This window comes from Ambystoma mexicanum, chromosome 1p (genome assembly GCF_040938575.1).
Source record: "Ambystoma mexicanum isolate Mex_15411 chromosome 1p, UKY_AmexF1_1, whole genome shotgun sequence".
NCBI classification, from domain to species: Eukaryota; Metazoa; Chordata; class Amphibia; order Caudata; family Ambystomatidae; genus Ambystoma; species Ambystoma mexicanum.
In genome coordinates this window covers 14955894-14968972 of record NC_090921.1, presented here as the reverse complement: position 1 = coordinate 14968972, position 13079 = coordinate 14955894, and the positions used below count along the sequence as shown (strand labels likewise).

The window sequence follows — 13079 nt, the reverse complement described above, 5'->3', positions numbered from 1 at the left end:
AAATGCAAAGGGTTAACTGCTGTTGCCCCCAGAAGAGGGAGGGATGAGCCCTATAGGGGGTGGGACCAATTTACGCTCCCTTCTTACAGCAAGACTTTCTTGGAGAACAGGCTCCGCTTCCTATAATGGCATTTTACACATGTTCATTGCTCTAGAATGTTCCTAGAATTTTAATCAATGTTTTTATTTATTCTCACAGCCGAACGTTGGACGTTAAGGACATGGGACGACAACGTCACATCCCTTCTGATTTTGCATGTAAGTAATTCACGAGGATAAAAAGCTGAATGGGTATTCGATGATCAATTGCATAAATCGGCCAGGAGAGCTAGAAAGAAAGTCCTTCTCCCATAATGCAATGGCCAAGCACATCAGACAGGCCTTAGTCATGGCTGGGAGCAGGTGTACTGATAACCACATCGTCATACGCTGTGCATTCATGACGGTGCACACCTCTACACACTGCCAGCACAGTCAACGCCAGGAACACCTGCACAGACAACCGCATAATGGCTGAGCACATCATCATACACTGTGCATTCATGACAGTGCACACCGCAGCACACTGCACGGTCATGGCTGGTAACACCTGCACAGATAACCGCGTAATGGCTGGGCACATCATCATACACTGTGCATTCATGACGGTGCACACCGCAACACACTGCACGGTCATGGCTGGGAACATCTGCACAGATAACCGCATGATGGCTGAGCACATCATCATACACTGTGCATTCATGACGGTGCACACCTCCACACACTGCATGGTCATGGCTGGGAACATCTGCACAGATAATCGCATAATGGCTGAGCACATCATCATACATTGTGCATTCATGACGGTGCACACCGCCACACACTGCCAGCACAGTCATGGCCAGGAACACCTGCACAGACAACCGCATAATGGCTAAGCACATCATCATACACTGTGCATTCATGACGGTGCACACCTCCACACACTGCACGGCCATGGCTGGGAACACCTGCACAGATAGCCACATAATGGCTAAGCACATCATCATACACTGTGCATTCATGACGGTGCACACCGCAACACACTGCACGGTCATGGCTGGGAACATCTGCCCAGATAACCGCATAATGACTGAGCACATCATCATACACTGTGCATGGCTGAGCACATCATCAAACACTGTGAATTCATGAGGGTGCACACCTCCATACACTGCATGGTCATGGCTGGGAACATCTGCACAGATAATCGCATAATGGCTGAGCACATCATCATACATTGTGCATTCATGACGGTGCACACCGCCACACACTGCCAGCACAGTCATGGCCAGGAACACCTGCACAGACAACCACATAATGGCTAAGCACATCATCATACACTGTGCATTCATGACGGTGCACACCTCCACACACTGCACGGTCATGGCTGGGAACACCTGCACAGATAGCCACATAATGGCTAAGCACATCATCATACACTGTGCATTCATGACGGTGCACACCGCAACACACTGCACGGTCATGGCTGGGAACATCTGCCCAGATAACCGCATAATGACTGAGCACATCATCATACACTGTGCATGGCTGAGCACATCATCAAACACTGTGAATTCATGAGGGTGCACACCTCCATACACTGCACGGTGATGGCTGGGAACACCTGCACAGACAACCGCATAATGGCTGAGCACATCATCATACACTGTGCTTTCATGACGGTGCACACCGCAACACACTGCGCGGTCATGGCAGGAACACCTGCACAGATAACTGCATAATGGCTGAGCACATCATCAAACACTGTGAATTCATGATGGTGCACACCTCCATACACTTCACGGTCATGGCTGGGAACACCTGCACAGATAACCACATAATGGCTGAGCACATCATCATACACTGTGCATTAATGACGGTGCACACCGCAACACACTGCACGGCCATGGCTGGGAACATCTGCACAGATAACCGCATAATGGCGGAGCACATCATCATACACTGTGCATTCATGATCGTGCACACCGCAACACACTGCACGGTCATGGCTGGGAACATCTGCACAGATAACCGCATGATGGCTGAGCACATCATCATACACTGTGCATTCATGACGGTGCACACCTCCACACACTGCCAGCACAGTCAATGCCAGGAACACCTGCACAGACAACCGCATAATGGCTGAGCACATCATCATACACTGTGCATTCATGACAGTGCACACCGCAACACACTGCACGGTCATGGCTGGTAACACCTGCACAGATAACCGCATAATGGCTGGGCACATCATCATACACTGTGCATTCATGATGGTGCACACCGCAACACACTGCACGGCCATGGCTGGGAACATCTGCACAGATAACCGCATAATGGCTGAGCACATCATCATACACTGTGCATTCATGACGGTGCACACCGCAACACACTGCACGGTCATGGCTGGGAACATCTGCACAGATAACCGCATGATGGCTGAGTACATCATCATACACTGTGCATTCATGACGGTGCACACCTCCACACACTGCATGGTCATGGCTGGGAACATCTGCACAGATAACCGCATAATGGCTGAGCACATCATCACATATTGTGCATTCATGGCGGTGCACACCTCCACACACTGCCAGCACAGTCATGGCCAGGAACACCTGCACAGACAACCGCATAATGGCTGAGCACATCATCATACACTGTGCATTCATGACAGTGCACACCTCCACACACTGCACGGTCATGGCTGGGAACACCTGAACAGATAACCACATAATGGCTAAGCACATCATCATACACTGTGCATTCATGACGGTGCACACCTCCATACACTGCATGGTCATGGCTGGGAACACCTGCACAGATAACCACATAATGGCTGAGCACATCATCATACACTGTGCATTCATGACGGTGCACACCTCCATACACTGCACGGTCATGGCTGGGAACACCTTCAGAGATAACCGCATAATGGCTGAGCACATCATCATACACTGTGCATTCATGACAGTGCACACCTCCACACACTGCACGGTCATGGCTGGGAACACCTTCAGAGATAACCGCATAATGGCTGAGCACATCATCATACACTGTGCATTCATGACAGTGCACACCTCCACACACTGCACGGTCATGGCTGGGAACACCTGAACAGATAACCACATAATGGCTAAGCACATCATCATACACTGTGCATTCATGACAGTGCACACCTCCACACACTGCACGGTCATGGCTGGGAACACCTGAACAGATAACCACATAATGGCTAAGCACATCATCATACACTGTGCATTCATGACGGTGCACACCTCCATACACTGCACGGTCATGGCTGGGAACACCTGCACAGATAACCACATAATGGCTGAGCACATCATCATACACTGTGCATTCATGACGGTGCACACCTCCATACACTGCACGGTCATGGCTGGGAACACCTTCAGAGATAACCGCATAATGGCTGAGCACATCATCATACACTGTGCATTCATGACAGTGCACACCTCCACACACTGCACGGTCATGGCTGGGAACACCTGAACAGATAACCACATAATGGCTAAGCACATCATCATACACTGTGCATTCATGACAGTGCACACCTCCACACACTGCACGGTCATGGCTGGGAACACCTGAACAGATAACCACATAATGGCTAAGCACATCATCATACACTGTGCATTCATGACGGTGCACACCTCCATGCACTGCATGGTCATGGCTGGGAACACCTGCACAGATAACCACATAATGGCTGAGCACATCATCATACACTGTGCATTCATGACGGTGCACACCTCCATACACTGCCTGGTCATGGCTGGGAACACCTGCACAGATAACCACATAATTTCTGAGCACATCATCATACACTGTGCATTCATGACGGTGCACACCTCCATACACTGCCTGGACATGGCTGGGAACACCTTCACACTGCCCCATCCTTTTGATTTAATGTGGGCAATTCTATAGTGCAAATGACAAAAGAGTATCCAAACGCTTACTCAGATAATGAAGAGAAAGAGAGAATAGGCAGAGGGGACTGAACTGAGGATGACTTCACCTTCTTCCTAAATGAGGGAAGTTTCAGTTCAGGGTCCTTCGGCGAAGGAGACCCCCTGTCTGACCACAACTACCGCAAAGTATTACAGAGGGACCGAGAGTGCTGCTAGCCAGCAACAATGTTGTATTCATTTATTTATTGTGCATTCAGTTTTAAAAGCAAATTAAAACCTTACACAAATTCATCACACCCATTAAAACCCTACACAAATTCATTACACTCATTAAAACCCTACACACATTCATTACAATGCATTACATCAAATGTGTTTCATTGCATGAAAATACCTTTCATCAAACAAAATAAATCAGAATATATACCATCAATCCTCCAACCAATAAGCGTCCTATCACAAGTCTACCAAATTAATCATAGACATGAATCGAAAAAGGGACTTACTCAACAGGGACCAGCACAATTCCCAAATGACTTTCCCTGTTATGCCCATAGAGACTGGTGAGCTTTCTGAAGCGTGCACCACTTTGGCTGGTTAAAGCTTCACACTACTAGAGAAGGTGTAGGAATGACTCTCTCCCTCCTGAATAGAATCTATATCTGTCAAACTGGCAATCCTGACACAATTCACCCTGGTGGGCAGGGCATCAAGCCTAACCCACAGCAATGCATGACCAATGTTCCAGGAGGGAAACTTGCAATGGTATCGTGCACAAACTCCCAATCCTTTGTGCCCCGGGATTCAGTTCTGATACCTCTCATATCCGCTCACTGTATGGCGTGTTCGGCATCAGTCTGTACGCCATAGTCTATGTGCCCCAGAATTCAGTTCTGAAACCTCTCATATCCGCTCACTGTATGTCGTGTTCTGCACCAGTCTGTACTCCATAGTCTATGTGCCCCAGGATTCAGTTTTGATACCTCTCATATCTGCTCACTGTATGTCATGTTCTGCACCAGTCTGTACTCCATAGTCTATGTGCCCCAGGATTCAGTTTTGATACCTCTCATATCCGCTCACTGTGTGGCTTGTTCGGCATCAGTCTGTACGCCATAGTCTATGTGCCCCAGAATTCAATTCTGAAACCTCTCATATCCGCTCACTGTATGTCATGTTCTGCACCAGTCTGTATGCCATAGTCTATGTGCCCCAGGATTCAGTTTTGATACCTCTCATATCCGCTCACTGTATGTCATGTTCTGCACCAGTCTGTACTCCATAGTCTATGTGCCCCAGGATTCAGTTTTGATACCTCTCATATCCGCTCATCATTGTATGTCGTGTTCTGCACCAGTCTGTACTCCATAGTCTATGTGCCCCAGGAGTCAGTTTTGATACCTCTCATATCCACTCACTGTATGTCGTGATCTACACCAGTCTGTACGCCATAGTCTATGTGCCCCAGAATTCAATTCTGAAACCTCTCATATCCGCTCACTGTATGTCATGTTCTGCACCAGTCTGTATGCCATAGTCTATGTGCCCCAGGATTCAGTTTTGATACCTCTCATATCTGCTCACTGTATGTCATGTTCTGCACCAGTCTGTACTCCATAGTCTATGTGCCCCAGGATTCAGTTTTGATACCTCTCATATCCGCTCATCATTGTATGTCGTGTTCTGCACCAGTCTGTACTCCATAGTCTATGTGCCCCAGGAGTCAGTTTTGATACCTCTCATATCCACTCACTGTATGTCGTGATCTACACCAGTCTGTACGCCATAGTCTATGTGCCCCAGAATTCAGTTCTGAAACCTCTCCTATCCGCTCACTGTATGTCATGTTCTGCACCAGTCTGTATGCCATAGTCTATGTGCCCCAGGATTCAGTTTTGATACCTCTCATATCCGCTCACTGTATGTCATGTTCTGCACCAGTCTGTACTCCATAGTCAATGTGCCCCAGGATTCAGTTTTGATACCTCTCATATTCGCTCACTGTGTGGCTTGTTCGGCATCAGTCTGTACGCCATAGTCTATGTGCCCCAGAATTCAGTTCTGAAACCTCTCATATCCGCTCACTGTATGTCATGTTCTGCACCAGTCTGTATGCCATAGTCTTTCTACCCCAGGGTTACTTTCTGATACCACCCATATCCGCTCATCACTGTATGTCGTGATCTACACCAGTCTGTACGCCATAGTCTATGTGCCTCAGGATTCAGTTCTGATACCTCTCATATCCGCTCACTGTATGTCGTGTATTGCACCAGTCTGTACTCCATAGTCTATGTGCCCCAGGATTCAGTTTTGATACCTCTCATATCCACTCACCGTGTGGCTTGTTCGGCATCAGTCTGTACTCCATAGTCTATGTGCCCCAGGATTCAGTTTTGATACCTCTCATATCCACTCACTGTGTGGCTTGTTCGGCACCAGTCTGTACGCCATAGTCTTTGTGCCCCAGGGTTACGTTCTGATACCACCCATATCCGCTCATCATTCTATGTCGTGTTCTGCACCAGTCTGTACTCCATAGTCTATGTGCCCCGGGATTAAGTTCTGATACCTCTCATATCCGCTCACTGAATGTCGTGTTCTGCACCAGTCTGTACTCCATAGTCTTTGTGTCCCGGGATTCAGTTCTGATACCTCTCATATCCGCTCACTGTGTGGCTTGTTCGGCATCAGTCTGTACGCCATAGTCTATGAGCCCCAGAATTCAGCTCTGAAACCTCTCATATCCGCTCACTGTATGTCATGTTCTGCACCAGTCTGTTCGCCACAGTCTTTGTGCCCCATGGTTACTTACTGATACCACCCATATCCGCTCAGCATTGTATGTTGTGTTCTGCACCAGTCTGTAGTCCATAGTCTATGTGCCCCGGGATTGAGTTCTGATACCTCTCATATCCGCTCACTGTATATTGTGTTCTGCATCAGTCTGTACTCCATAGTCTATGTGCCCCGGGATTCAGTTCTGATACCTCTCATATCCGCAGACTGTATATTGTGTTCTGCACCAGTCTGTACTCCATAGACTTTGTGCCCCAGGATTCAGTTCTGATACCTCTCATATCCGCTCACTGTGCTGCTCGTTCGGCATCAGTCTGTACGCCATATTCTTTGTGCCCCAGGGTTACATTCTGATAGCACCCATATCCGCTCATCATTCTATGTTGTGTTCTGCACAAGTCTTTACTCCATAGTCTATGTGCCACGGGATTAAGTTCTGATACCTCTCATATCCGCTCACTGTATGTCGTGTTCTGCACCAGTCTGTACTCCATAGTCTTTGTGCCTCAGGATTCAGTACTGATACCTCTCATATCTGCTCACTTTTTCTCATATTCTGCACCAGTCTGTACTCTATAGCCTTTGTGCCACGGGATTCAGTTCTGGTACCTCTCATAGTCGCTCACTGTATCTCATGTTCTGCACCAGTCTCTACTCCATAGTCTTTGTGCGCCAGGGTTAAGTTCTGTGATCTCTCATATACGCTGACTGTATCTCCTGTTCTGCACCAGACTGTAGTCCATAGTCTTTGTGACCCAGGTTGAGTTCTGATACCTCCCATATCCGCTCATTGTATCTCACGTTCTGAACCAGTCTGTGCCCCATAGTATTTGTGCACCGGGATTCAGTTTTGATACCTCTCATACCCGCTAACTTTGTCTCTTGTTCTGCACCAGTCTCTACCCCATAGTGTTTGTGCACCAGTGTTAAGTTCTGATAGCTCTCATATCTGCTCATTGTAGGGCGTGTTTTTGGGAACAGACTGTACTTCATAGTCTTTGTGACCCAGGTTGAGTTCTGATACCTCCCATATCCGCTCATTGTATCTCATGTTCTGAACCAGTCTGTACCCCATAGTATATGTAACCCAGAATTCAGATCTGATACCTCTCATATCTGATCACTATTTGTCATGTTCTGATCCAGTCTGTATGCCATAATCTTTGTGCCCCAGGGTTATGATCTGATACCACCCATATCTGCTCATCATTGTATGTCGTGCTCTGCACCAGTCTGTACTCCATAGTCTATGTGCCCCGGGATGCAGTTCTGATACCTCTCATATCCGCTCACTATACATTGGGCCTCATTACGACCCTTGCGGAAATGGAAAAATGATGGCGGAAATGCAATACCGCCATCGAACACCGCTCGTTGCGATCATGACCCGTCACCGTAAAGTACGATGCCATTAGCGACACCGCAGTGAACGGCAACGCTAACTGCACCAAGTACGCGCACGCGCACCTTGCAAAACCGGAATCACCGCCATGGCGCAACGGTACGCGAATTCTGACCCTAGCGGACATGTACTGAACGCCATCAAGCACGTCGTAAAGTACCATTCCGCCATGGCGAGAAATACGGCAACGCGAACCAACCGTAAATGGCCCACTGAGTGCCAGTACTCCACTCCCTGGCCTCATTGCACAACTCCTGGCAGGCGCAATGTACTCACACTATGCAACCAGTGAAATCCACAATTCACCCATGCATGCCAACGTAGAAAAGCATGCAGGGGCTCAAAGCGCCCCGTGAGTGGGCATCCATTTACGGCATGTCACCATAGCCGTACTGACGCAGCACAGGCATGTGAAGGTACAATACATCAAAATGAAAATCAAGAACACATGACACAAAACAACAGTAGTCCCCCATCGCTTGCCACCAGCGCAAGGCAACATCCAAAACAGCATCCTGAGGGGGATTGCACCAGCCCTGTACTCATGCCAGTAAACAAACCAACCATCAGCAGAAGCATGTACCACACAAGTCGGCAGAGTGACTGAGCAGCCAGGCTCATCCCAAGAGGGGCCGATGGGAGCTGCAGGGCACAGATGGCATCAATACAGAAGCTATTCCAATGGACATGACCCCAGTCCCCCTCCAACAAACGCACGCAAACACAGTCACCTGTGACCAGCCACATTCTGAACAACCCATCATTCCACCAATCGACCTGGCTGACAGGCACCAGTCGGCCAAAAGCCAATCCCCCGCCCCTGAACAGCACATCATGTAAACAGTCACAATGGCAGCCCCTATCCGTGACCATACTGTGCTACGTAGGCAAACGCGGCCAGTACTGTACCACACAACTCAACTCAGAAGGCGGAACACAATGCAGATCATCACGCAATACATACCGCCACAAAGCGAAAATCGCCACATCACCTGCAAAGAACAACGCAACACGACAAATTTCGGAATACAATTTAAATGCACATCCAAATGACAAAGGCCCCACAGCAATTTGCAAAATACCACCAAAACAACCATCATCACCGAGGGCTGCATCTGCAATAATTGACCGGCTTCCACTTGTGTGACGCCCTGTACCATCATGGCACACAGGGCCTACATCAACGTTCCAAAAGGCAACATGGAAGCGGCAAGAACCGCAGGTCCGTCCCATGAGGCAGGCACTAGTCGAGCTGAAAGGCCGAAATGTTGCACCTAGCCACCAGTACAGCGTAAGGGCATGTGGCCCATTGGCGATCGTCCCATATGATCGAAATGGTGCTCCACTGATTCACCCGAAGCTGCAGGAGTCGAGAGTAAAAACCATCTGGAGGAGTGGCGTAGAGATGGCATCTGCAATAGGGCAGGAGATACCTGTCACCCAAAAGAAACACAAATCAACCGATTGCATTACGGGACTCATGATGCATTACAATCTTCATTCAACACACCAAATCCACACCCATATGCATGCTAGCCCACTCCAAAGGAATATACACACCCCTAAATCAGTATCGAATCATAACGAAATCAATCGAGCTAAATACACCATTGTCAACGTCGGTTACTGTGCATGCGTCCGTCAAGATAGAACCCATTACATGGGATTAGTAACGTGCCTAGACACAAGTGTATGAAGGCGCGTCGAGACAGGGAGGATCCGACAAGGGCAGATAGACGTATGTCCCACTATGGCAGCCTTGCATCACATAACGCAGGGGAAGGGGAGTGAATCAAAAAACCCATGTACATGGCAGACCCTAAACGGAATCATCAGTCCATGCATCCACACATCATTCCCTCATCCCGCAATGAAAACGCATGAATATTCACTCACATAATATGTGAAACTTCCATCGCGTCTGTGCGTAATGCAGTCCGCAAAAACCACTGTGCCCCAGGCCGGATCTGTAGTGTTGTGAAGCAAGATGGATTTGGGAACGTCCTGCCTTATCGTCCACTACGCTATTGCGCATCCCATTCAATTCATATCATTCATTGCCTGCTCGTTATGGGCCATGTCCCAAGGGCATTCTACAATAGAACGTTACATTTCCAGCCAGACCTGTGGGCGTATCCTCGCCGCTACTTCAAAACCCAAAATGCTGGCCTTCGAATTCCTCACTTGCAACATTACGTCGAAAAGGCTTCTGTGAACGCTTGCATTCACAATTACATCAATGTAGTGCGGCTGTGTGTCATGATGCTAACTGGCTGCAATCACAAATGGCACGCCACGCCCGTCGGTGAAGTACGTTACTGTGCTGCATGAGGGTCGGCCATCGATCGAGCCCTACATACCACTGACTCTTCACAGGTATGTAAGCGGCTGCAATCATAGCATGTGTAACAATGGGAGCATAGCATGAAAATCAGTCAAAGTACATCACACTGCCATCGGGATTTGATACATGATTCCAATCCCAAGATGCCATGCGGCCAAATGCAGCCTTACGTGCGGGACGTGCTCGGCCAGAAGGGATTGCATCTGCCACAGATTCATTCAATCAGCACAGGTGGAGGCCATACAGGCCGACAGCACATATATTGCAGACCCAAACCCCTCCCACAACCACTCCCACTCCAAAATGCTACCGGCAGGACTAGCGATGTTGGGCCTGGGGTACCAGATAGCACTGCAAGTGCTACAACTACAAGAAGACGACGAACAACAACAGGTACAACAACCGGGCGCACAGGGGAGACGGAGGAGAAGGAGGAGGAGGAGGGCAAGGCAGGGTCAGCAAGGCCCACAAGCACTGCCACTACCACCACGCAGGCGGCCCGCAATCCCACGCCTCCGAGCCGATCCGTTCAACCTCACTGCTGAGCAGATCCACACCCTCTACCGTTTGGACCGGGACACCATAATCGCCATTGTGGACATGACACATGCTGACCTCGTGAGCATGATAGATAGCCCAACCGCCATCCCACCCCTACTGAAGGTGGTGTCTGCACTCCACTTCCTGGCCACAGGCACCTACCAGCACACAGTGGGACAGTTGCATGGCATTTCACAGCCACTGTTCTCACGGACACTCTTCCAAGTGCACGATGCCCTCCTGAAGCACGCCGACGACCACATCACACTACCACGCACGTACCAGGAGATTACCAACGCTAAAGTGGGATTCCATGCACTTGGCGGCATCCCGGGTTGCATTGGTGCCATCGACTGCACCCATGTTGAATTGGTTGTCCCACATGCCATGGAGGTCCAGTACCGCAACCGGAAACAATTTCATTCAATCAATGTGCAAATGGTGTGTGACTCCAACAAGATATTTACGCATTGTTGTGCCAGATTTCCAGGATCTACCCATGATTCTATGGTCCTGAGGAACACAAGAATACCACGCTACATGGAGCGACACGCAGGGCACAGATCCTGGCTACTCGGTGAGTCTCATTCCATGCATGACATCGTGGCCCATTTGATGCGTCAATGACCTTGCAGGGGGGGGGGGGCTACTTAGCACTATCATTCCACTGACACCCTTTATTCGTCTCATACAGGTGATGCCGGGCATCCACTGAAGAGATGGCTCCTTACACCAATCCGGAACCCACAGAACGAGCATGAGGAGGACTACAACCATGCCCACTCACGTACCCGTGTGGTCATTGAACAGGCATTCGGCCTACTGAAGGCTCGTTTCCGCAGCCTCAGCAGGTCTGGCGGGGCACTCATGTACAGCCATGAGAAGGTTTCTAAGATGGTCATGGCATGTGTCATGCTGCACAACATGTGCATACGTAGGAATGTGCCCATGCCCCCTGACGCTGTACTGCATGCACCTGAAGATGATGATGATGATGAGGGTGGGGATGTGGAGGCACCTCAAGGAGTCCATGAGGCACAGGATGTACGTGCAATCCGACAGAGCATCATAGATGCATGCTTCTAGCAACCACGCATGGTGCCTATTACACGGAAAGGGGACCTGTGGCACTGTGTGTGTGTAGTACAGGCACATTGTGGACTGTACGCCTATGAAGGCCTCGTACGCAAATATCAATGTCCACACATGTCATTGGATGATAATGAGGTGCTGTATTGTTAATGTGATTTGATTTATACACCCTATGGACCCGCCACCCAGTGAAGCCCAACACACCCCCTCCACCCTACTACCTCCCCCCCCAACACCAGTGTCCAATTATGCATGCTGTCCGTGGGTAGACGCTATTGCAAGCCCCCTCTACGGGTATCAGGGGCACCCCTGCCCGTGGAGCGCAGGTTCCTGCCAGATCTGCGTTGGGGGCTGCCCTGGACGGAACTTGCCACGGATGATGTCTCTGCCTGCTCGCGTCCATGCATGTCTCTGAGGGTTTGTGAGAGCTCCGAGAGCACACGGCGCACAGCAGCAAGTTCAGCACAAACGTCTTTGGACGTCGCATGCAGTTCCCCCCTCAGGCTCTCGGTGCTTTTCTCCATTTGTGCTCTCAGGCTCTCGGTGCTTCTCTCCATTTCTCCCCTGAGGCTCTCACTACTTTTCTCTATTTGTGCCCTGAGTGTCTCGGTGGATGTTTCCATGGCTGCCCTGGAACCCCCGCATTCATTTGCATGGTCCTTGAGTAGCGTGGACGCTTCCTGCTGTTGCTCGATCAGCAGGTCGAGGGACTGTTGCCTCTGCTGGGCCATGGACATTTGCGGTGGTGTGACAGGGGGGCTGCTCAACACATGTTGCCTTGGCACAGGACTTGTGGGGGTTGGCCAGTCGTCGTCTTCAGGGTGCCCCTGCGTGGTTTCGTCATGGTGTAGGGGATGGAACATGCAGGGGGATTGGGAAAGGTCATGGATGGTACCTACGTCGCCAGCACTGTTTTCCGTGTCGGAGCATGCTGGCATGACAG

General features: G+C 49.7%; 1 long non-coding RNA gene across 1 annotated transcript in view; it reads left to right on the top strand.

Moving 5' to 3' along the window:
* The window catches only part of LOC138574371 (uncharacterized), a 60476-nt gene that overhangs the window by 25093 nt on the left and 22304 nt on the right, over positions 1–13079 (top strand). The window contains exon 2 of the long non-coding RNA XR_011303942.1: positions 200–258. This is a non-coding gene — a long non-coding RNA (uncharacterized lncRNA). The remainder of the gene's footprint in view (positions 1–199; positions 259–13079) is intronic.